This window comes from Podarcis vaucheri (genome assembly GCF_965113315.1).
Source record: "Podarcis vaucheri genome assembly, chromosome: 14".
NCBI lineage: Eukaryota > Metazoa > Chordata > Lepidosauria > Squamata > Lacertidae > Podarcis > Podarcis vaucheri.
The window spans coordinates 41,973,810-41,999,989 of record NC_138752.1 but is presented as its reverse complement, the minus strand read 5'-3'; the positions used below and the strand labels follow the sequence as shown (position 1 = coordinate 41,999,989).

The following is a 26,180-nucleotide window of genomic DNA, read 5'->3' as shown; positions in this document are numbered from 1 at the left end:
CCCGTCCGTTTCGGGATGGGGCTGGGGAGCCTCCCATCGGTTTCCCCCACCCCCCACACCCACTCCCTTCCCTCACACACGGGCTCCCCCCCCCCACCTTGAGCAACTGCCAAGGTCCTCAGCTCTGCCCCCCCATCGCCCCCCTCTCTCTGTCTCTCTTCCCCCTTTGGACTGCCCTGAGTTAGAAGGGGCTTCGGGTGGGGAGAGAGGGAGGAGGAAGATTTGGAGCCCTGGTGGGGGGATACGTGTTCACTTGGAGGGGTTGGGGTGGGTCATGAGGGGCCCCTGAAAGTCCCCATGAGGGAAGCAGGGACAGTGGAGGAAGGGGGTGAGAGAGTCTTCCATCCCCCCCCCTCCTTCCAACTTTGGGGCGTGTAAATTTCCCTGACTTCCCACCTCTCCCAACACCCCCACCCCAAATATAAGTGTCTCCTCCTCCCCCTCCCCTATCTCAGAAGGTGAGCTGGATGCAGTCTCTAGTCAGATTTTGTGTCTGTGGAAGCTTCCCCTCCTTTGAGCTAGGTGTTAGGACCCGCTTGATCTGGGTGCATTTTTACTTGGTAAATTCAGAGGCTTGCTTCACACCCCAGGATGTGTGACTAGGAGGATGGGAGGGCGTCACTGCCACTTTGTGTGTCCCAGGGTGAATTTAGATTGGAGTGGTATTAAACCCGCCCTTATTCACAAAATTGGGTGGTTTTGTTTTGTTTTGTTTTTTGGTGGGAACTCCCCCTTCCCCTTTTTAGGCTACAAGGTAAGGATCCACCCATGGTCCAATCCTGGGCAAGTTTTCTCAAGGCAGGTTGCCCAAATTCAAAGGGGCTTACTCCCAAGTAAGTGTGTGGGACTTCACCTTTTTAATATGTGGCTTGAAGTGGTGGCAGGGTGGAAGCTGCTATTTTAACCATCCTGGTGTGCTCACAGTGGGATGGTTAAACTGTGGTTAAACACATATGCGCACACCACTTTCTCATAAATGTTTGGAATGTGTGGTCATTGGTTTTGGGTTTTTCTTTTTGAAGGAGGCACTTCCCCCTTTCAGAAATTAAAGATCATTTAATATGCAGAGGCAGTTGACACTGATGTTTTTCGGTCATTCTTCCATCTACGCTTAAATCCATCCCAAACACACTTTCGCTACCTCCCTATACTGTGAAATATTGTAATCTGTGTTAGTCGTGAGCATGGAACGTGGGTGTGGTTTTTCTTGTTCCAAATGAATGTCCCCAAGTGAGAGGAGGACAATGGGAAAGGGTCAGTCCCTTCCCCTCCACGCCCCCAAAGTCTGGCACACTGACACCTTCCCCACCACCAGTAGTGCAAGATCACCAATCTCCTGTCTCCTCCTTCAGGAAGTCAATTTGTTGGACTGTGGTCATAATACATCATTTTGGAGGTGCTTCCACAATTGAGGGTCAGATAAAGATGACCTCTTGTTGATACCTCAGTGCTGAAGAGGCTGTTCCCTTATTTATTTCTTTAGTGTCATCTGCATCATGTATGTAGATGACACTGCTTTACAAAATTGCTTTACAAAAAAACAGGTATGACAGGTCCCTGCCCTGAGGAGCTTGCATCCTGAAATAGACATGAGACAAACAGGAGAGGAAGTGAGGGAAAAATGAGTAGGAGATCCATTGTGTTCAGAAGACTTGCACACATCCTCAGGAGTGACCAAAGTCTTCCTGGGAAAGGGCTCAGTGCCCTGGTTGTGGGCTTCCCAAAACATTCCAGGTGATCACGACCAGGAATGAAATGCGGGACTAGATGGACCTTTGGTCTGAACTAGCAGATCTTTTCTTCTGTTTTAAGATGCTGAGGATTACTTAATTTATGGGGTGGAGCACTCAGTGTTCTTGACTTCGCTGGTGCCCTAGTAGTATAGACTTCTCGTTGCCACCTTCATACAGGGTGAGGTTTTGGGGTGACAGCTCTGTCTCTGTTGCCTTTTCCCTTTCAACAAGTCTCTTATTAAGTAAGAGACCTTTCCTAGTCTGCATCTGTACCAGATATGCTTTTAGATGTTTTATCGCCTTTGTTTGATGGCTACTAGCCATGATGGCTTTGCTCTGCTTACTTGCAGTAATGCTTTTGAAACCACAGGAGGGAGAGCACTATTGTGTTTGGGTCCTGCTTGGGGGCTCCCCAATCTGTTTGTGGTACTTACTCTTTTTTATGGCTCAGGTACAGGATCCAGGTCTTGGGGAGGAGCTTGCAGTGGTTGTCAAAGAGATAGTTGGGTGTCTTTTTCTCTGAAGAATTAAGGGATAACAACGAAAGTGCTTTGTAGCTAGTGAAACGAGAAGTGGGATTTCCCTAACTGTAGAAAACGTGTTCCCTTTTTTTTAACTGGCTGTGTAGGAAACGTGCAAACAAAACGCCACATTCCAGTGTGGTTTGCTTTTCCAGTCATTATTCATATTCTCTTCCTATCTGAAGGGTGTGGAGGTATAACACCCTGCCCCCAAGGGGGTTTAGTGTTTAGTGTTTACGAGAGCAGTGAGTTCAGAGGTGTGTTTTTAAATAAAGTGACAATATTCATTTTTTAAAAAAGTTAATACTAATAACCTAAAATACTTCGTTTTGCACAATTTGTATTTCTTTGTTTCTGAAATACTGGCCTTTGAGCTAAAAGTTGTGGCCAAGTAGGTTCATAAAATACATATCTCTTATAATTTAGATTTAAATGCAGCCACTAGATTTCTTTCTTTCTTTCTTTCTTTCTTTCTTTCTTTCTTTCTTTCTTTCTTTCTTAAAAAGCAAATCCTCTTAAGGTGTGCATTTCTGAGGGTGTCTTTTTTAATGAAAGAGAACTGCCAGTATAATGAAGTGCTGCTCTTAAAAAATATTTTGGACAATCCATTTAAATCAGGGATGGCTAGTGGATATTTTGGATTATCCATTTAAATCAGAGATGTTCTTCCAGCCATGGTTGGGCAGTCCCACCCATCAGCTCCTGCCAGCATGACCAACGGTCAAGGATGATGGGAGTTGTAGTCCAACAACAGCTGGAGGGCCACAGGTTTACCCCTTCACACACACATTTAAATATGCACGCAGTGCTAACAGGATGCCAAGGCCATAGTGTTAAGTTAACCAATTTGTGGCAGTGTAATAGAAATGTGTTTGTTAATGACAAATGACTAACAATTGTTGCAAGCAGTGGTTAAGCAAACATTAACTGGAAGTTGTTTCCTTTTACGGCTACCATTGAGAAGAATGTTTGCACTCTTCAGGCAATCTGGCCAAAACAATTGATGCTCTGTCTCTTCCAGAATGGCTTTGGACTCCAGTGGGATGCCTATCCCTTAAATTCTTTGAATAGACTTTCGAACCACAAATTTCCTCTAAAGCTCCTGGAACCTCTGCTTTTTTCATTTGCCTTTCTGTGCTACTCAAAGCAGAGGTGGGGAGACTGTGGCCTTACCAAATGCTATTTTTATTAGTATTACTGTGTTTATATCCCCACCTTTCCTCAAACAGCTGAAGTTGGTGCACATGGTTCTCCCCTTCCCTGTTTTTCCCTCACAGCAACCCTGTTAGGTATTAGATATTTGTTGTCTAGCCGACAGCCAACTAGGTAGCTTCATGGCACTGAACTCCTAAAGAAGAACTTCATCTTCCTTAAGACTCACAGATCACTTTTTGCACAGCACAGACTCTCAGTTGGCCTTTCTAATAGAGGTGTATTCTATCCAGTTTCATTAATATTGGAATTTGGATTATTTTTTTTAGTGGGTCAGCATGGCTACCTTTGCTCTTCCAGTAGGCATCTATCTAATTCCAGTCCTTCTTCCCATCCCCAACTGAGCAACTTCAGTGATGGAGGGCTTAGCAATTTGTTTCAAACATTCAAGAAAGGGTGGTAGCTTTGGAAATGTATCTCAAGCCCAAGGGCTAGAGCAAGTTGCATATATTAGCTGCATGTAATTACCATAATTTGTAGGTCATTTCCACAAATGTGCTGGGTGCCAACTAGCGAGAGACAGATACGTTTCACTCCTGCAATAATTCTGGTTTGAATGGTTAACATCAAATATGCAAAACCCTAGCCCCTCATGCCACCCGGCCAGTGAATCTGAATAAGCTCTGGAGACCATGAGATTTCCAATGCTCCAAGCTAACGCTTCTCCCTGCCCCACTTTAAGCTTTAGCGTGAAGACCAAAGCATGGCCCAACAAACATCACATTTTAGCACTGTTATGTGTGATGGGGTGGATTTAGGCGTTCTCTGTAGCATCAGATGTACAGGCTGCCTTTATTTTATCTTTACAAATGTTGATATTTTGAGCCTTCAATAGTAGTAAGAATTTTGATTGTAATATAGTTGTCACATAGGCAGCATTCAAAAGTTGCCAAATGCGTTTTGCACCTGGCTGTTGGCCACTTGCAACCAAGTGAAGATGCCCGGGCGTCAGAATGGCACCTGACATTTCCACCATCTGGACCTGCATGCCTGGGGATCCTTGGATCTTGACAGTTTTCACACACCAGCAACACATCTTGTAGAATTGTACCTGATCTATTTTATCTGCACAACCAGAATGAATTTCAGGAGCCAGAAGGTCATATTGAAAAACATGACTTACAAACCATCAAGCCCCAAAATGGCAACTAGGCATTCCGTTTTGGATGCTTCACTGCTGATATGCATTAAAAACGGGCAAGAGTTTTAACAGTCTGGATGGAAGGGTAATAATCAACAAAGAAGGTGGGTGCGTACCATCAATGTTGGGTGGATAAGATTAGGATCTTAACCGTTGGACATGACATCTTTTCCAGATTTTTACCTGTAACTGAAAACCTATACTATCTCTCCTTTTCAAAAAATAAAAGTAACTATTTTGAAATCGTAGGTTCTGGACTTCATGAATGCCCAGCTGTGTTTTGAAGACTTGTGACCACTGCTGTTGGGCTCATGGTCTATACACTCACTGCAAGAGAAGAGGCATCCTTGGAATATCCTGCCAGGAAGAACAGGGTATGTATCTGCTTCTGTAAAGATCTGCGCTGCTCAGCCTTAGGAGGTAGTGGGGAGGAGAGGGGGAAATGCTCCCTTAGCTGTGTTGTGATTGCAAGTCAGGAAGCTTCAGAGAATGAATGAAAAGTTGTCCTTCCTATCAAGCAGTGTTAATGCTGGATGCTGGTAGATTCACAGTCTGGTTGTGTTAGCTTCGTTCCAATGGAAACTCTTAAACCTCTCTGTTATACTATTAGTTGCACTGGATTCCCACCCACTCCCCAGAACACCTTTGTTTATTTGTAGAAAAGTTTTAAGATTTTCACAGTAGAAGAATTCCCTCTCCCTAGTTGCACACTTGGTGATAACAGGACATATAGTATTGCGCCTCAATTTCCCACATCTCTCACCTCCTCATCTCCACCAATCTCCACCTCAAATGTCATGGTAGTTTCCTAAATGTGTATAGTAAAGGTAAAGGTACCCCTGCCCGTACGGGCCAGTCTTGCCAGACTCTAGGGTTGTGCGCTCATCTCACTCTATAGGCCGGGAGCCAGCGCTGTCCGCAGACACTTCCGGGTCACGTGGCCACCGTGACAAGCTGCATCTGGTGAGCCAGCGCAGCACACGGAACACCGTTTACCTTCCCGCTGGTAAGCGGTCCCTATTTATCTACTTGCACCCGGAGGTGCTTTCGAACTGCTAGGTTGGCAGGCGCTGGGACCGAACGACGGGAGCGCACCCCGCCGCGTGGATTCGAACCACCGACCATGCGATCAGCAAGTCCTAGGCACTGAGGTTTTACCCACCCGTGCCCCTGTGTACAGTACTGCGTCTTTAAAGTCACATATTAAGCAATTTGTCATTGTAGTAGACACATATACGGACTTTCGCATTGTGCAAGCATATGCAGGAACTGAAGAAAGGTTCAAAAGAAGTAAAGGCGGGACGGCAGAGAGAAGAATAAAGGAAATCCAATTTGTTGTAGTTGAGAATATCCACATTAAATAATGCTGCAAATCACTGGTGTTTGATTTATCCCAGGGATGATGAAATACCACACAATAAAGGCAACTTGCATTTTATTTATAGCCTTTTTACCCTGCTCTTTAGTCAAGAAGGCTCTTATTACAAGGGACAGTAATAAGACAGTCTCTGCCCTCTGGCTTGTTATCTAAAAGACATGGCACATAAGGAAAAATGGGTAGGAAGGGCAGAGGAAAAGGGCAAGCTCAAGCATCAGGTCTTAAATGTGCAGCTCTTGCCATTACCAGCTGAAATGGAAACAGTTCAGGATTCCTCATGGAATGGTTGCTGCTAAGTGACAATCAAGGGGTGGTCAAAGGCATCTGGGATCTCGGTAGTAGCATGATGTTGACTGCTATGAAGTAGCTTTTTAGGCAGAACTAGCTAGAGTTCTGTGAAGTGGGTCTCTCTTGGGGGCTGCAGGACCCGTGGCAGTGGAATGTGAAATATAAAGTGCTGTCGTCTTGAGGGCCTTGAGTTCAAGGCACAAGGTGTTTTGTTTTTCAACGGTGAACATGTGGGTGGCCAAGAACAATGCTTGGCAGTTATGCGGCGCTTTGTGCGTTCAGAGTTATGTGCATTCGCTTCTGCAGGAAGCTAAAGCAGGTGTGCAGAGTTAATCCTGATAAAACAAATGGGACTGGGGAGAAGCTGAGGCTTGCTTAAGGCAGCTGAGTGGTCAACCATACGCCTCCCCAGGTGGCCTTGGGCCAGTCCCCATCTCTCAGCCTAGCCTATCTCCCAGGGTTGTTGTGAGGATAAAATGGGGGAGTAGAGAACCATATGCATTACCTTGGGTTCTTTGGAGGAAAGGTGAGATAGAAACATAATAAATGCCATATTGGCCTGAATATAAGCTGCACCTTTAAAATTGAAGGGGGGGGGGAGAAAAAAAGACAATACCCGAATATAAGCCACTCCCTTAAAATTCCGCAGGCATTCACACTCATTCCATTTTACCATATGTCTGTTTCAGGAGAGATATTGGAAAAGCCTATTTTTGTAAGTTCGCAAATTTAAGCCGCACTCTCATTTTTCACGGTCGGAATTTGGGGGGAAAGTGAGGCTTATATTCAGGCAAATACGGTAGTTTTTAAAGTGGGGGAACTCTCTGTCTCATACGTGGGTGACTAGATCTCAAGGATTGTATCCAACTATGCTATTGTCAGAGTAAACTCAGTGAAATTAATGGACCTAGGTTGGTATTGCCCATTATTTTCAATGGGTCTACTCTCGAGTAAGGCTTGCATTGGATACAGCCCCATGTCTGGACCATTACAAAATGCATGGGAGGGCCAAACTATACATTCCATTAAGGATGTGTTTACAGTTGCGCCCTTAGAAGTGTGGCAAGTGCTTTCTTAGAATCATAGAGTTGGAAGGGACCCTGAGGATTATCTAGTCCAACCCGCTGCAATGCGGAAACAGGCAGCCATCCCATACGGGGATCGAACCTGCAACCTTGGCGCTATCCACACCATGCTCTAACCTCAGGAAACAAACAAGTGGTGGTGAAATCCAGATGAGATCTACAAGGTAGGGGATTAGCTCTTGATCACCAGAAAATGTTATCTGTTGAAGCTGCTAGTTGCACACATTGGTGCTGTCTGCTGAAACTAGCACTTTGCCAGGGGGGGTGGGGCGGAATGGGGGAATAACAGTGGGAAAGTGGTATGTGGGGAATGGGTTAAGCCACTCCCTCTTCATTGCACTTCCTAGTTGCTCCTTAAAAAACCAAACAAACCAAAAGAAAGCACTGGCCCTACATCTAAGCATGCAGTTGTAAACACACTATTACCAGGATGTATAGCTTGGCTCAGAGTTTTAGGGAAATGCAGATTTGCATCTGGGTTGCTGGTTCCCCCTCGCACACACGCCCCTTTTCAAGAACACACACATTTCCCAGATAGCAATGTGGGTTTTCTGGAAAACTTTGCCTTGGCAAATTTCCCAGAAAACTCTGGAAAACGTCCCAATGCCCTGTATCTTTAAAAGAAAAAGTTATTCCAATAGTCAAAGAGTTGAAACGAAATATTTGATTGAGGGCAAGGCAGTGGTGGTGGTGTTGAAAATCGACAGAGTGTACACTTTTCAAGCCGTTCCTGGTTTTATTGAAAGCATTTCTATCTGAATATCTGCAAATAGCGTAAGACTGGATCCTTCCCTTAAAAATGTTAAGAGAGAGGAAAAAAGAAGGGACTGAAAACTTTCCCCTGGCTGCTTTTGGCACCCCCTGAGAGCTGTGTGGGAAGGGCCATAGCTCAGTAACAGAGCATCTGTGTGGCATGTAGAAGGTTCCTCTACATGCATCTTGGCATCTCCGGGTAGGGCTGAGAAAGACTTGTATGAAACCCTGGAGAGCCACTATCATAAAGTGTAGACAATACTGAGCGAGATGGGTCACTTTTTTTGACTCAGAACAACGCAGCCGAATCATTTGGGGGAATAACCATAGCTCAGAAGGCAGAGCAGCTGCTTTGAAGGTTCAGTCCCTGGCATCTCCAGGTGGAGCTGGGGAAAGACAACTGCCCAACGTTCTGGAGAGCTGCTGCCAGTTAGTGTAGGAGGCTGTGCTGAGCTAATGAATGGTCTGGCTCAGGATAAGGAAACTCTGTGTTCCTGTTGCTTTCCCTGCCAATTACACCTGTTGAAATTCCCTAGTCTGCATCCTTAGAATCACAGAAGAGTAGAGTTGGAAGCGACCGTGAGGGTCATCTAGTCCAACCCTCTGCAGTGTAGGAATCTGTTGCCCAGTGTGGGCATCAAACCTTGAGATTAAGAGTCTCCTGCGCTACTGACTGAGCTATTTCCAGTCAATGGTTAAAGGTGCAGTGGCCCTGGCCTCATTTTTACCCCCACTGGCCAGCCTAGTACTTGGTCTCTCTCCAAAAGCCTCTGGCAAGAGAGATTTGTCCATTTGCAAGCTGCCTCCTGGAGGGTGAGAAGAGGGTATCCAAAAGAGGGAATGAACAAACTTTTGGTACTGGCTCCTGAAGGAATGTGGTCCTTGGCAGAAGAAAGGTTGTTCACTCCAACACTTTTAATAATTCACGTTATTTTTTCCCCCAAAGATGGGCAGTATCAGCCTCAATTTTTAAAGCATAAGTACATAAGTTGGAGCCAGATATGATAAAACTTTTCCAGATTTCAGTATCTAATATAATCGGCAGCTGGTTCCTCAGAAGTGCCAAGCGCAGGCAGTCTTAGCCAGATTTTTCTGCATCTTCAGAGTCCTAAAGGGACCTCACAGGTCACCTTGCCCACCCCCTGCTGCTCAAGAAATCTGCTGATGCCGTGTCCCTCCGATAGTCGGCCAGCCAGCATCTGCTTGGAAACCTCTTAGTGAAGGAGAGTCCACGGTCTTCCAAGACGGCCTGTTCCAGTGTTGAACAGCTTGTACTTTCACTATGTCCTTCCTTATATTGGGTGCAGAGGTATTGGTACAATCACTCTCGAGGAGGGCCTGGGAGCTGCTTACATCAAGCCTGGGAGTTTCCTTACTTACAACACCCAAGAGGGGAGGCCTTGGAGACAACCAGGTCTCACATCTGCACCTCCAGTTATCCAGGTGAGGAACTTGAAGAAGCCGCCTTATATGGAATCAGGTAAGTATGGCAAATGCACCCACCATACATTTAAAGCACACCGAACACACATTTAAAACACACGACTTCCCCCAAAGAATCCTGGGAAGTGTCGTTTCCGGCTCACAGAGCTACAGTTCACAGCACCCTTAACAAAGCAGAGTTCCCAGGATCCTCTGTGGGAAATCACATGCTTTAAATGTGCCTTGGATGACCTATAAGTGTATGGTAGTGGATCTGCCCTTAGTCCATCTAGCTCAGCAGCGTCTGCTACTAAACCAACTGGCAGCGGCTCTCAAGGATTTCAGACAGCAATCTCTTCCTGGAGACAAAAGGACGAACCTGGGACCTTCTGAATGTAAAGCACATGCTGTGAACACTGAGCTATGCTCCTTCCTTTGCTCCCCCCTCCAAAAAACCCCTATACCCCTCCACAAACAACTAGGAAAACTGCTAATATATTCTCATTCCCCCCTCCCTTTGGATTGTTTGTTTTAATTTTAATTTTATTCCGTTTATATCTCGCTTTTCCTGCAAGGAACTCAAGGTGGCATTCATGGTTCTCCCCCTCCCCATTTTATCTTCACGGCAGCCCTGTGAGGTGGTTTAAGCTGAGAGATGGTGATTAGTCTCCATGATCACCCAGTGAGCTTCTTTGCGGAGTGGGGTTTTGAACCCTGGTCTCCCAGGTCCTCTTTAACCTCTGCCCCATGTTGAAAACAGCACAGCTTTGCTCTTGAATCTCTCCCCTGCTACTTATGAGTGTTTCCACTGTAATGCAGTGCTGTTGTGTCCATTCGTTATGTTATTAATTAATTTTATGAAACAGTTCATTTTTAGAAATGGTGTAACTGTCCATAGAAAATTGTTTTGGAAGGTTTTTTATATATTTTTCCATTGCAATAAACTTTCTGCAGAAAACATTCCATTCTGCACTGGTGTTGATAGTAAACGGTGGCCAAGAGCAGGAATTGCTCATCCCTGATATAGCAGACCTCTCCAAGTCAGTAAACAAAAGTGTTTTGAACCTTTTCCCTGCTGTAACCAAGGGCAAGTGTCTCTGTGGATTTGGTGTGTTGAGTGTGCCTGTGAAGACTTCCCTTCCGATGTGCTGATCTAATGCGTCCAATCCCAACAGCGTCTTTGCTCAGTGGATTCTTGGTAGCGCATGTCATGGTGTGCTCAGGGGTGAACGCTGGGGGCCTGTTGGTTTTCTTGTTCTTCCTTGCTGCTTCAGGGAGCTGCAACCCTCCCTGAACTCAAAGCCTTCTGGACCCTGCTCTGCTAAGAGGCCGCTCTGGATATCAAGATGGAGATTTGGCATCCCAGCGTATTCAGCTGTTGATGTTTTGCAATATTTATTAAAGGTGGTTCTGAAGAAATAAGAAATAACACTTGTCAACACGCACATTTCTTAGGGAGCACTACAGTTTTTGCCAAAACGCGGCTTTTCTCTCCATTTAAACTTTTGCTTTATTGTATAGTTAATCAATATTTTGATTACACAGCAGCAGGGCCCAGTGGCAATCAATATGCCGATCATTTGTTAAAAGTCAGCATCTGGTAGCAATCTCCCTGTGAACATGTGTTTTTAATAAGTAGAAGAAGAGCTTTTAAATGTCTGTTTCATTTTGCAAACTGTTGCCCTTTCTCAGCTGCAAGCAGCAACATCAAATCAATCTACCATGTTTCTTACCGTTTTGCTCAGCAAAGCTGCTGAGGTTGAATGTATTAGATCTGAAGGATGCATTAAATCGGCACATCTTGAAGGGAAGTGGCACTTAGCTGTCAGTCCCTTCTCCCCGTGTGCCGTCCCAACCGCTACCACTATTCTGTGCTATCCACAGGTTGAAAGTCTGCTTAAGCGATCAAAGCAAACTTAATCCTGGATACATCAAGTCTTGTTGGACTGCACTTCCCATCAGCCCCAGCTGGCATGACTAAGGATGATGGGAACTGAAGTCCAACAACATCTAGAGGGCACCACATGGGCTACCACTACACTTGGGGTAAGAAGGTTGTGAGAAGCAGAATCTCAACCTCACGTTATGTTGTTTCCTATTGATAACAGTCCCTGGGAGGACCCCCCTGTGGCAGCAGTAGCCTAAGCTTAAAGCATTCACGTTCAGAAAGGCTGTCCTTGATCTGTTGATTTGGGTGAGAAAGCAGATCTGGGATACAGATTTGCAGTTGCACATACAAGGTCTGGCAGTCTGTGACTTGTGGGATGCAGGAAGGAATAGGCTCTATTCCTAGCTCCACTCTACATCTGGCTCCACCTCCATAGCCACTATTTTGCCCTTGTCTCTGCTTGGTGGATGTTGGTGTTCTAGTAAAACACACACACACCCCGCAAACCCAGATCCTACAAGCCTGGAGTCTGCCTACCTTGCCTTATGGCCCTGAAAATGGGTAGTGGATGCAGGAGTACAGATCCCTGGTGTTTTGTCCCAGGCCACTTTAAGGGCTTTGGTTAAGAAAGCTGGGTTTAGATCTAAGAAAACGATGGCAATGTTGGCTTCCAAAGCATAACGCCTTGGTCTGGGGAAACCTTTGGCCCTCCAGGTGTTGCTGAACCACAGCTGCCATCTCTGGCCCCTTGGCCATGCTTGCTAGGACAAATGGGAGTTGTAGATCAGCTCCATCTGGATGTCCAAAAGTGTACCACTCCTGCTCTAAAGATACTATCTACATCTTTCTATGGACGCTAATGTTGGTGTGCAGTGGTGACAAAGAATATCAATATCAATTGCAACTACAGCTGCCTCCGTTGCTAGTTGTGGAATCTCTTTTAGAGAGCTATTTCAGGCTTGCACGAAGCATTTAAGAGTGCAACGTGGTCCTTACTGGGACTTTGAGGCCCAACTGAACACTTGGAACAGCTGCTCATGCAGGTTTGTCAAATGATTTAGACCGGTTGATGACTACTACCGGTGCCCAGTTCCTTCCTCCTGAGTTGTTCTCTTTTCCTTCCTCTGTACAGAAATTGTCCTCACCTACCCAGTGTCCTCAAAATAAAAGTGAGCTTTAACAGCGACGGTTTCATCAGACTTGCATATTTATATGTAAACAGTGGCATGCAAATTAGCTTTGTTAGCAACCTTTCCTGAACAGGCTGGAATGTGTTGCTCTTCTAACTCTCCAGCCAGGAACTGCTGTTTCCTTTATAGAAGCCGCTTGGCCTGAAGACGAAAAAGAATGTTTGGCTTTGTAGAGGCGGCATCTGCGCCCTCCTTGTTGCTGCAAACACAACATGCTTCTCCAGGGACACCATGGTGTGTTTAGCACAGTCACAACCTATTTAAATTTGTCTCCTTACTACCCCCCCCCCTGCAGCTGATTTTGGACCAGGGCTATTGTCAGTAGTGGGTCACTTAACATCCAAGTGTTAAAGATGCCAGCGGATGGGGGGTTACTGGTTCTTTGAAGTACAGTGGTGCCTCGCAAGACGGAAAACCCACTAGACGAAAGGGTTTTCCGTTTTTGAGCTGCTTCGCAAGACGATTTTCCCTATGGGCTTGCTTTGCAAGACGAAAACGTCTTGCAAGTGTTCCAATTTTTTTTCGCTCCCCCCCTTTTCTAAGCCGCTAATAGCCTTTTAGCCGCTAATCCGCTAATCCTTTAATAGCTGCTAAGCCTTTAATAGCCGCTAAACCGCTAATAGCGCTAAGCCGCTAATAGGGTTGCTTCGCAAGACGAAAAAACCGCTAGACGAAGAGACTCACTGAACGGATTAATTTCGTCTTGCGAGGCACCACTGTACATCCACGGCGACTTTTATCACAGTTGTGGAACTGCTGACAGCTCTTCAGTTTGCAAGATAGATTTTGCCATTGAGACTGTATATAGTGCAAAGGTATGGTAGGTTTTTGGGGGGGAGGGAAGGTAAAACCACTAGACAGCATTTGGCTCTGAGATCATTAGATCAGTGTTTCCCAAACTTGGGTTTCCAGCTGTTTTTGGACTACAATTCCCACCATCCTTGACCACTGGTCTTGCTACCTAGGGATGATGGGAGTTGTATTCCAAAAACAGCTGGAGACCCAAGTTTGGGAAACACTGTACAATTTCATAGGTGGGGAACTATAGCCTTAGGGTAAATTCACCCTTCCAAGTTTCTCTGTCTGGCCCTTGGGACTCTCCCCAGCACACCCCTTCTCTGCAAGACATGTCATATTCACTGGCCCTCCTTGAGTGTTTTTGCCTTGCTGGAAATGTGTCATTGAATATTGATAATGTCTGTTGCTTGCCTACATGGAGGGCAGATAGGGGTGTGTGAATGTGTGTATGAAGGCAAAAATTACATTGCTTGCTCTGTCCAGTTTTGTCTCTGGCCTTGCCCATCACTGGCATATGGCCCCTGGAAAAGGTTGCCCAGAGTAGAATGTGGCCATTGAGCTGGAGAAGGTTCCCCACCCCCGAACTCACACCCTCCATTTTGGATTGCAAGGCTCATCCCTCACTCAAGCACGTGTCAGCTCTGCTTTTTAATGAAATAAAAGCCCCCGGCTTAGCATTTAGTTGCCGTGGTGTGCAGTCAGGGAGTTAGGTCAGCAGCAAACCTGCCACCACTGGTATACAGCCCCTGAAAGGTTGCCCAGGAGGAAATGAGGTCCTTGGACTAATACAAGATTCTCCACCTAGGAGAGCAGCATTGGAAGTCCCACCTTTGCTACGGCCCAGCCAGATTTTGGTCAGAGTTGGTTCTTCACTTGTGAAATAATAACACACAGGGTGGATGAATGAAGCAGACAGACCACAAAGGGCTCTGCAGATTGCAAGTGGCATGTGGGAATTATTTAGCAGTAACAAAAGCGTTTGGATTCTCATTGCATTAAGGTACAGTAGAATTGAATGCATGTTTTGGCAGGTGCTGTTGAGGAAAGCCTCTGTGTCTCGCCTGCATCCAAGCTAGAAAACCCCTCTCATCATGCGAGTTCCTTAAGCTCTGCTGACAGGCGCTTAGAAACAGAGGTGGTTTTGCAGCTGTCTCCTCTCTTGCTTTATACCAGGGATGGGAAACCTTTATTTTGTTGAGGGTTGCATTCTTGGGGTGGTGGTATTTTGTCTATGTGTTGGCAGTGAGGCCGGAATCTAAAGTGAGTGGGGCCACCCATTCCTTTCTCTCTGCCTGTGCTGCTGCCCTGTGGACAGCATAGGAAGGGACACATCACTCTTTCCACAGATGTGAACTGATAATTTGCATGCAGCTTTCACTCTGCCTCCTTCTATTACTCCATCTGTTTCAGGTTCCCTCTTCCATTTCCCACCCTCCAAACTCCTTTCCTCCCTCCGACTCCTTCCACCCACCTGAAATTAGGCCAAAGGCTGCACCCTTCCCACGCTCTGCTTTACCCCAAAGGTTTCTGGATCGAAAAGAGCTCTATCAGTTAGGGCTGGGCGATATCTGGTTTTCAACATTGCGATGTATCGCCAGCTAAACATTACAGTATACTGATATATCACGATGCTTGAAATAAGGATGGAACTATCTAGAGGCAAACAGTAGGGCTGGGTGTTATCTGGTTTTCAACATTGTGATATATCACCAGCTAGACATTGCGATATCCAGTGGTACCTCAGTTTTCGAACGTAATCTGCTCTGGAAGACCATTCGACTTCGAAAACATTTGAAAACCAAGGTGCAAAGGGCGGTCTGCAAATTCAGTAGAGAAAATGGGGGGGGCGGGACTCAGCGGAAGCCGTTCAACTTCTGAGGTGCGTTCGAAAACAGAGGCATTTACTTCTGGGTTTTCTGCGTTCGAAAACCAAAACGTTTTACTTCTGAGACGTTCGAAAACCAAGGTACCACTGTACCGATATATCATAGTGTTTGAAATAAGGATGGAGCAATGTAGAGGCATTGACTGGCTTCACAATTCTTCCCATGTTGTGATTTTTGCATAACACACATCATGTTTCACGATATATTTCCAGGTCAAAAATTATGAAGCTGATATCACGATATGGACTTCAAAACCTCTGGGGAAAGACGTACCTCTTTAAAGCATTTAAAGCTGGTTTATGTATATGGTGGATCTGAAATGACACTATTTTTTCTTGGAAAGGCTTGTCCAGTGAGGTGAAGGTAATGGCCCTACTAAGAATCTTGTGCATTCTTAATGGTGCAGATTGAGAATATGTCTTGCTGAGATCTAGAGATTAGATTTCTAGAAATTAGAAGCTCTTCCCCTTGTTTCTTTTGGTGTTTCTATCTGCTGGTCCAGCTGATGTCTCTCCTCCCCCTCCTCTGCTGCTTTGCTGAAGTCTTCGGTGAGAACCTGAACGCTAAAATTGGCTCACCGCTCTGTCAATCCACTTAAGCAAAACCTATGGGATGTGCATCATTTATTCTGATCCTGGGATTTAGATTTCCACATTGCAGGTGGTGGGCCAGCCTTGACACAATGGAAGCCCGGGGGAAACTTCATAGATGGGAGAAATCAGTGCAGACACACTCAAACTGAGAAGGACCTTCATATCGCTGCAAATGAAAGGGAATTATTTAGAGCTTGAAATATTGTGATATAAAGAAAGATATATCCTGTAGCTGGTGCATGAGAGAAATAGAATAATTACTGTTCCATGCTCCAGATCTACATTTCAAAAGAAATGTTTGAATTGCTGATACAAAAGCATGTGTTTGGGGATGTGTGTGTGTCTCACATAGTTCATCTTCTCCTCTTCACTCCCACAACCAGTCTCTGGTTCTGGAGTTGTTACCTTATTTACAAGGCTGGCTTACCTTGTTTGGGTGCTTTGTTTCTGATGCTTGGTGTTCATAGGACTGACAGACGAACTAGCAGAATATTAGACTAGAGCAGGGTTTCCCAAATTGGGTTTTTGGACTACAGTTCCCATCATCCCTGACCACTGGTCCTGCTAGCTAGGGATGACATTTGCCTGGAGAGGAACCTGACTTTCAGTTGAGCTGTTGGGTAATCCTCTTCATGACAGTTCCTTAAGATGTTTGATTCCGGTGGAGTCCTTGAAAAGATGTTAGAAGAATGAACTCCCATCAAGCTCTTGCAATCATATGAATGATGTTGCAATTTGGGGATGTGCCAGCATGGGACGCACATGACACATTGCTGGCTGATAGCAAAAGCAGGAACGGAGTAGGACAGAATTGGTTTTGTGAGCCTAGCTGCTGCTGCTACTTCGCTTCCCAGTAGTGACTGCCTGCCGTGTTTTGAACATGAAGATTCATTTCACCGGTCTGCAGAAGGTTTATGAAAGATTCCTACAGTGGTTGCATCTAGATCTGCAGAGCAGCTCTTTAAAAACCACTCTTGGTTAGGACAAAAGGGGAACTGGTGGTTTCCCTCCAAAATCGCAGTTACAATTTGGGTAAAGTGGGTGAGGCTTTAGTCTAGTTACACTTCCTCATTTTCTAAGGCGGTTGGACGGACCTCTTTTCTCTCTTAAAGGAACTGAGCTTCCTTGTGGAATTTCTCCTCCAGCTCACGGAAGTCTCAAGGCACTGCATTTTGATATGTCACCTTGGTGCACAGAATCACAGAGTTGGAAAGGACCACAAGGGTTCTCTAGTCCAACCCCTGCAATGCACAAAACCTTTGGCCTTCAGATTGAGAGTCTCGTGTTCTGCCGACTGAGCTGGTGTAAAGGTGGGGAGCTGATTCAGCCCAGGGGCCACTTTCCTTTCTGGGCAACCTCACGGGAGCTCTGTGGAAGTCATGGGCAGGTCCTGTGGCCAATGCAGAAAGAGCAGTAAATGTGAATATCACCTTTATACAGCAGGCTGAGTTTCTTCACACTCACAAGGTCCTTTCTATCATCCATCCTGACAAGCAAGGAGTTCATCAGAGTTCAGGGACACATTCTAGCCAGGCAAACACACATGAGGAGTGTGCAGAGCAGGGCTGGTGAGGGATGTGGCTTGGGAGGTTGCATGGTTTGCAGACAGTGATACTTGGAGTGACATATCTGGCTCCCAGGCCTGAGGGTCCCCATCCCTGTTTTAGATAGAAGAGTTCAGCAGAATTGCTCCACTTTCTTCCCCTCTATTCCACACAGCCTTCCAATTTTTTGCTCCATAACACTCACTTTTTTTCTCCTAGAAAGTAAGGGGAAATGTCTGTGCGTGTTATGGAGCGAATGCCTACGGATGGCGGGGGGATCTGCTGCAGTCGTGAGCAGAGGATCCATGGTTCCCCTTCCTTCCCTCCTCCGTGGCTTGCTTTGCTCGCTTTGAAACAGCAAAGCGGGAGAAGAGCCGCTGAATGGGGAGGAGAGAGGGACAGAAAGCCTGCTTGCTTTAAAGGAGCAAAGCAGGAGAGGAGAGGAGAGGAGAGGAGAGGAGAGGAGCCGCTTACATGAGTGTAAGCGGCTCCTGTCCAGTTGGCTCCTTTAAAGCAAGCAGGCGCTCTGCCCCTCTCTCCTCCCCACTCAGTTCACTAAATAGCAGCAAAGTTTTTCAGCTCGCTAAGCCAGGGAGGTGGGAGAGAAGCAGAGCCTTCTTTCTTTAAAGGAGCAAAGCGGGAGAGGAGAGGAGCCTTCTTCTTTTATACCCCTCTTCTGCATTATTAGCAGCATCCTTTCTCCACACATCCCACGTGTGCTCCTTGTCCCTTGAGTGCTTTTCCTTCCCTCCCCACTTAAAACGTGGTTACAAATCACGGATCCACATGGATCCTCAGGAGTTTTGCACTGGGTCACCCCAAATTCACCATCAGATCACATAGCATGCCCATGGCTACAGCTTGCACCAAAAAAAACCACACCCACTGTTGCCTGGGGCCGCAGTGGTGCAAAAACGTGGTTACAAAGCATGGATCCACATGGATCCTCAGGATTTTTGCATTGGGCTACCCCAAACTCACCGTCAGATCACATGTCTGTGGCCACAGCATAAGCCACAAAAATCATACATCCACTGTTTCGTTTAGAATATTTTTTTTTCTTGTTTTCCTCCTCTAAACACTATGTGCGTGTTATGGTCTGGTGCGTGTTATAGAGCGAAAAATACGGTATTTATCATTTTTATTGATTTTTTTATTGATTATGATACATACATTTTATCTATGTACATTTATAAGTAGATGATTATGAACCTAAAATGTTATTCATATAACATGGTAATGTTATCCGGATGTAAGAATCTCTCTTTAGAAAGTCAATTCATTAGAAAGTCCACACAGTGCTGAAAGGTTCACTATTTGGTTAAGATTTAAACAACTTTTTATCCCACTTCCAACAAGAAAAATGCAGTAATGTTAGAAAATGGCAATCTGTTGTAGCCAATGGTTTTACAGAATTTATCCAGAGCTGCAGCTGTCAGAAGTGAGTTAGGCTTCCGCAAGGAAGTGTAGACAGCTATCATGGGAAGTTTAGGGGCTTTTAATTATGGAAAGGCAGCATAAAAATAAAATTATATAGAAGTTCAGACTTCTCTCTGAGCTCTGTTTTGATTTGGAAGTCTGAATGCGAGTTCTCAGAGGTCATTCAGAGGGAAGTAATAGTTCCTCTCTATTCTGCCTTGGTCAGACCACACTTGGAATACAGTATCCAATTCTGGGCACCACAAATTAAGAAGGATGTTGACAAGCTGGAACGTGTGCAGAGGAGGGCAACCAAGATGATCAAGGGTCTGGAAACTAAGCCTTATGAGGAGCATTTGAAGGAGCTGGGTATGTTTAGCCTAGAAAAGAGGAGACTGAGAGGAGATATCAAATATCTCAAGGGCTGTCACATGGAGGAGGGAGCATGCTTGTTTTCTCCTGCTCTGGAGGGTAGGACTCAAACCAATGGCTTCAAGTTGTCAGAAAGGAGATTCTGACTAAACATTTGGGAAAACTTTCTGACAGTAAGAGCTGTTCAGCAGTGGAAGAGACTCCCATGAGCGGTGGTGGACTCTCCTTCCTTGGAGGTTTTCAAGCAGAGGTTGGATGGCCATCTGTCATGGATGCTTTAGCTGAGACTGCTGCATTGCAGGGGATTGGACTAGAATCAGTGGTGTCCAAACCTTTTTCCAAGAGGGCCAGATTTGATGAAATGAAGGGCCGTGGGGGCCGACCAAAGTTGCTGAGGTTTTTTTTAGGATTTTACCCCAGGAAATAAACTGCCACAGGGGCCGGATTAAACCGACCGGCGGGCCGGATTAGGCCCCCAAGACAGACTTTGGACATGCCTGGACTAGATGAGCCCTTAGGGTCCCTTCCAACTCTACAATTCTATGATTGTCACTTCATCCTTCACTTTCTAGCATGGGATTCTACTTTAGTTTTCTCCTCTCTAATGTAGCCCAGACACTACAGCAGAAGAGAAATGAATATAGAAGGGAAACAACTCCCATGAGCTCCATCCTTTGTGGAAGTTGGAAGTCCACAATATCTGGAGGTCACCAAGTTGGACGAAGGCTTCTTTAGAATATAAGACACAATCCCTTCCCCAAGTATTTTGCGATCTAAAATTTGGCACAGGCAGCCAAGGAATGGAGACAGAGGAAGCTGCCTTATACCAAATCAGACCGTTGGTCTGTCCAGCTCACCACTGTCTACACTGACTGGCCGTGGCTCTCCAGGGTTTCAGGCAGGAACCACTACCTGGGGATGTTGGGGATTGAACCTGGCAGCTTCTGTGTGCAAGGCAAATGCTCTGCCGTTGAGCTAGAGCTCTTAGAGAAATGGCAACAGATAGGGGAAGAGCATGTATGGCTTTCATTTATGTATGCTTTCACTTGGCTACTGCAGTGTCCAGAGGACGCTGTAGTCGTGCCAAAGGTGTGTCAGGAAATGTGGGCATTGAGTAAGGATTTAAAGGAAATGAGAGGTGTGACAAGAGAGAGGCAAGAGATGAAAAGCAGAGTTTGGCAACAAGGTTGGCTGGTCCTGGTGATAAGGAAGCTCTCAGGGACAGGCTGCAGCTCACTGAATATTATGCATGCAAATACCCCTGGTTCAACCCGCAGCATCTATAAGTAGGCCTGGGAACCCTTGTCTGAAACCCTGGAGAGCTGCCAGTCAATGTAGGCAGGCTCTGAGCTCAGTGGAACAATGGCCTGAGTCTGTACCAAACAACTTCCTGTGTAATGCTGCTCATCGCTGATGTTAGGCTTGTAACTAGCTAGTCACCTTTAATAAAGTGTGTTCTGCAGGGTTGTTTTTGTCTTGGTCTGTTTAAAAGTGTGTCTTTTTTTCCCTCTAAGCACCCAGCCCAGAAAAAGCACCTCTCTCTCCAAAAATATCGCCCTCTAAAAATATTTTTGGAAATGTTGACTTCTTTCCCCACCACCCCTCCAGTCGGCAGCTATTAATGGACAAATGTTGTCAGGGCTACCATGCAACCCGATTACAGAACAATTTGCAACACAACTGAACCCAAAATAGTAAGAGAGAGTTCACTGTTGTCTGTTGCAACAGATGTTCCAATTGCTTGGCACCTGGGTTTGCTGCAGCCTGTTTGCAGGCCAGCCTAGGTGGGGAAGAGAACATCACGTTGTCCTTCCTTGGCATACAAAAGAGGTCTGCTCAAATCTGTGAGGAAGCTGGGTTTGTCTGTGGAGCCTTCTGCTTTCCAGAACTGAAGTGGCAATGGGCTGCAGTCTCTGGCCAAGCAGACATGGAGGCTTTCATGCATAACTTGATGGGAGTGAAAAGTGAGTTGCCAAATATTTTTTGCCATGTTGGCCTTGTAAAGCAGAGCTATCTCTCACCATGTTGGGCAGTCAGTACTGTAAGGAAGAGCTCACTCTAAGCTCGCTGATGAAAAGCAGACATTCACCATGCAAGTGTGATTGCTGGATTGCCAAACGGAGGTGACTTGAATGCACTAAAAAAGCATTATAAAAAAGGTAAAGGACCCCGGCAGTTAAGTCCAGTCGCAGACGACTCTGGAGTTGCAGCGCTCATCTCGCTTTACTGGCCGAGGGAGCCGGCGTTTGTCCATAGACAGTTTTTCCGGGTCATGTGGCCAGCATGACTGAGCCGCTTCTGGCGAAACCAGAGCAGCGCACGGAAACACTGTTTACCTTTCCGCTGGAGCGGTACCTATTTATCTACTTGCATTTTTGGTTTGCTTTTGAACTGCTAGGTTGGCAGGAGCAGGGACTGAGCAACGGGAGCTCACCCCATCGTGGGGATTCCAACCGCCAACCTTCTGATCAGCAAGCCCAAGAGGCTCAGTGGTTTAGACCACAATGCCACCCGTGCCCCCCCCCAAAAGGGTATTATAGGCAGTGCTATTTTTTGAGAAAAAGAGGTGCTGGAGCTCACCATGAATGTCTCCCTTGTTCTCGTATAATGGCAATGGCACACACAGGTGCCAGAACTGAATTCCTGCTAGGGAAGAACCCTGAATATAGGAATTGCATCTTATATATTGATATACCATTCTTCATCACTAGATTCTGTGGCAATTTACAATATGAAGAAACAATATAATAGATGCTCTTAGATCCAGGTTTCCTAAATAGTGCTCCACGATATGTATGAGGAACACACATACTAGTGCCCCAAACTGTGGGAACTTTCAGGAAAAGTTCCAATTCTAAGGCTTGATGGCTCATAATGTCAGTCTTTTTTAGAATAATACCATGGCTTAAAAGAAAACTGGAGAGTGAATGCCACTGATTGGGTGCCACATTGAAAAAAGGCTTCCTTCTCTTACTGTAACTTACCTCACCTCTGGTGTTGGGGCACCCAGAGGAAAGTATTGGCTAAGGTACCCTGCAGTCAACCTAAAAACCCTTTAGAGATTCCTACGCATACAACTGAGACCTTCTCCTGCCTCTGTGAACTTGAAATGTTCACAGGTAGAAGTGAAAGTGTCTGCATCGATAACAGACTTCTCAGGACCCTCTTCAATCCCTTAAACAAGACATAAAACTGATTAAATACATTGCAGTGTACTTTTGCCCTGAGTCAACTTGCATTCTCGTTCATGGATTTGAGGCTGTTGGAGACACACCTTCTGAATGCACCCGGGTCCCATCTCTGCATGGAGACAGGTTCCCCATTGCTTATGTAAATCCTTGTTTATATACTCTGAATCAGGGGAGGGAAACTGCAGCTCTACAGATACTGCTGGACTGTAGCTTCCATCAGTCCCAGGCAGCATAGCCAGTGGTCAACAATGATGACAGTGGCAGTCCAGAAACATCTGCAGAGCTACAGATGTCCTCCCCCCTTCCCTAAATGCATCAGATGTTAATTGGTATTCTAATTGCTAAACCTCTGTGCATGACATCTTGGCCAAAATGCTTTATGCAACTTAGTGTCTGTGTACTTGGAAGCAGCTAGCCTTCATGTATGCCCTGGTATGAATTAACCCATCAGCAATGAACAATGGCCACATAAATGAAGCTGCCACCTTTGAATTTTGCTTTGTGGTGGTGACTTGAGCTTTGTATGTGCCGCAGCCATTGAAATTTCCTTCTTTCAAGATTTCTAAACCATGTCCCTGTTTTTCACAGTGTTCCATGGAGAGACCCTGATGCGTGGGTGGAGAGTCGGACTCATTGCTGCAATGCCTTCCTGCTCCTCTGAGGATAGCATGTAAGTCCTCTGTTATGGTTGCTCTCTCATAGACCAGACAAGTGTGCTTCTCAGACAGTCTGGACCACTCTGTCATTAGCAAAAGACAGCCGCTCTTTTGGCAAGCCAATATTACAGCTGATGTCTTTGGAGGGCTGTTTGTGTCTAGAGGGTGGTGTGAGCCAGCAGTGAGGGGGCGCTCATCCATTGAGGGGCGCACAGCCACCCCCCCCCTCATTGGACAGGTAGGGTGGAGCCCGCACCTCACTGCTGGCTAGCGGGATCTGACGCCGAGATGCTTATTTACTCGAGTCTAATGCGCCATCTAATGCGCACCCAATTTTTTTGCAGCATAATTTGGCAAAAAAAAAGGGTGCTCATTAGACTCGAGTAAATGTGTTATATTGGAAGCTGCCTTTCAACTTTCCAATTCTATTATCTGTGGTTGTATAATTCTATCCCGGCTGGCTTATTTACCTCCATAAACAACACAGGCCAAATGCCTGCTGGATGGAAAATGAGTATCACTCTCCTGATTTATAAGAAAGGGAACAGGAATGATCCACAAAACTATCGGACAATCTAGCTCTGAATTATCTGTTCTGCCTGGCAGTAGCTCTCCAGGGTCCTGGCCAGTGATCTTTCCCAGCACCTGCTGCTGAGATCCTTTAACTGGGGTAACCAAGATCAAGCCTTTTTGCAAAAGCATGCATTCTACCACTAAGCTGTGGTCCCTGCTGCTTTTCATAGACATAATCTTTTGTCTCTTACCATCGTATTTTCAGTTGTGAATTTTAAGAAAGTGTTTGGATGCAAAGGGGGGGACAGCACAGCAGCCAAACTCTCCTTGGTTCTCTGTCTAGCTTCCTGCAACTAGGAGTTCAACTAGGAGTGCACAGACGGGGGGGGGGGGAGAGCTGTGGCTCCAACTTGTGCAGAGTCAAATGTAAGCTTACTATTGTTTGATTCCTTCAACCAGGGGAGCTGGAGACTTGATTAAAACTGATGATGATGGTGGTGGTGGCGGCGATTATTTTAAGAGGATTGATTGACCTCTTAAGGAGGTGGAGCTATAATCAGACTATCAGACATAAGCAGAAAGCCAAGTGTGTGTCAGAAAATGGAAGCACCTTTTGAAACCTGGACAGTGATGGAATCGTGCCCCTTGCATTCTCCTGGTATTTGGGTTCACTGCAGGGTCACTTCAGAATTGCAGCTAAAGGCAGGTTTGAAGCCATGCAAGCTGGCCAACTCTATCTCTTGTGAGAACTTATTCCATAGTTTAGCTTTGCGCCCTGTGAAGAAGTACTTCCTCTTGCCTTTCCTGAATTCAGCTTTATTGGATGTCCTCGAGTTCCAGTGTTATGAGAGAGGAAGGGGGGGGGAGCCTATGTAATTAATCTTACTGTTGTTGTGCAGTTGCCTGTGGCCACAAGCAATAAACACTTACTTTGAAATGAGCTTTATGCAAATCTGCACAGAGCTTCTGGTTAGTTTGTGGGTTTAATGGCACACAGTGCTAAAGGATTAAAATAAGTTTCACCCTCCTCAAGCCCTCATCTCTCTTCCCCATCCCCCAAACGTGTATGACTTTGTGCGTTTTCCCTTCACCAACTTTTTATAGGTCTGTACGCACATTGGGTTTTTGAATGAGTGTGATGGGTGCCATCCCCTCTGGTCACACGCCCCTCTGCTAATCACCATCACCCTACATATAGAGACAGAAAGCCCTCACACTTAGCTTTTTCAAGGGATCTGGGTAAAAATGTGTTCCTGTAAAATTAATCTGAGCTTTACTCCCTTGGGAGGTTGTGGACTCTCTCCTTCGTTGGAGCTTTTAAAGCAGAGGTTGGATGGCCATCTGTCATGGATGCTTTAGCTGAGATTCCTGCCTTGCAGGGGGTTGGACTAGATAACCCTTGGGTCCCTTCCAACTCTATGATTCTATGTCAATGATGGTTTTTTGAATGTGTTGTTTGGTAGTTTCCTCTGCTTGAACGAGTTCTGGTCTAACCGAGTAAAACAGTATGTTAGACTTAAAGCTGAGAACCTAGGGTTTATGCCTCGCCCAAAGTGTGGACCGTCTTTATGAAATTCAATGGGCAATTCCTGTTTCCAGTTGAACTTTGGTAATCTGGCTGGCAGGCACCCTTGGGCTGGCCCTATAGAGAGCTGGAGGGTGAAGAATATCCTGTAACCTGTTTTGCAGGAGCCGTTGCTGTTCAAACAGCAAACTTCATGTGGGTGTCAGAAGCAAATGCGCTCTCTCTCTCTGAACTCATTTTATGGCCTTGGGCAAGTCTCCCTTAGCCTCTTGTTCTTCCCTACTGAAAATCTATTCCAACAAATTGTGGTTCTCTGCCTATAAAAATTAAAAGTGCAATATGCTTGTCCTAGTTAGAATAGGCAGGTTGAAATAAATGGGCATGACTAATGAAGGTCCATTAATTTCACTGGGTCTACTCTAACAGAATTGGATATAGCCCTAGGTTCTTTTTAGTTCTGTCCATAAGGGACAGCAAAGCTTCCGTGAGCATAAGTGTAGGAATGTTTTTTTGTGCGTGAGTAACATTTAATTGTAATCGGTGTCTGCTTCCTTCTTGCATTTGGTCAGGATTGTAGGGTCAGTGGTCTTCAACCTTTTCAGACCCAGTACCCACTTTCAATCCAAACATGCATATAGGAACCCATGTCCTAACCTTTTGTCATATATTTGCATGTTGGTAGTACTCCTGTTGCAACCCACCTTGGATCAGGCTGTGACCCGCTAGTGAGCTCTGACCCACCAGTGGAAGACCAATGGGCTAGGCAATTGCCCTTTTCCCTCCTGCCCCATATGTCCTGCCATGAAAGAAGTTGTCTGAATTTGCATTTGCAAGTAAGACACAAGTTTAGGCTTCAGTCACGTGAAGCCATTTGGGTGCTGTCCTGCAGATTACCTGCTAGGAAGCCAATTCTGGAGCAGACTTTGAAAGTCTATCCTCCTTCAGCCAAGAAATATTTCCCAGCTTGCCTCTGGTGTGAGTTGGTTGCAGATTTGACGCTGTTGGATTCAGGGCTTGATAGAGACAAGGAATGGCTGGCTTGGTACAGCAACTTAAGAGATGATAATAATAA

The 26,180-nt window shown here is 45.8% G+C and overlaps 1 protein-coding gene across 2 annotated transcripts in view; it reads left to right on the top strand.

Annotated features, from left to right (window-relative positions):
• The window catches only part of DCUN1D3 (defective in cullin neddylation 1 domain containing 3), a 36,459-nt gene that overhangs the window by 152 nt on the left and 10,127 nt on the right, over nt 1-26,180 (top strand). Inside the window, exons 1-3 of one of the 2 annotated variants that reach the window (XM_082200150.1) lie at nt 131-458; nt 4,857-4,981; nt 23,003-23,084. The gene's annotated coding sequence lies outside the window, so the exon portion shown is untranslated. Of the gene's footprint in view, nt 1-130; nt 459-4,856; nt 4,982-23,002; nt 23,085-26,180 lie in introns of those variants that run through there. The other variant, XM_082200149.1, reaches the window with a different exon arrangement.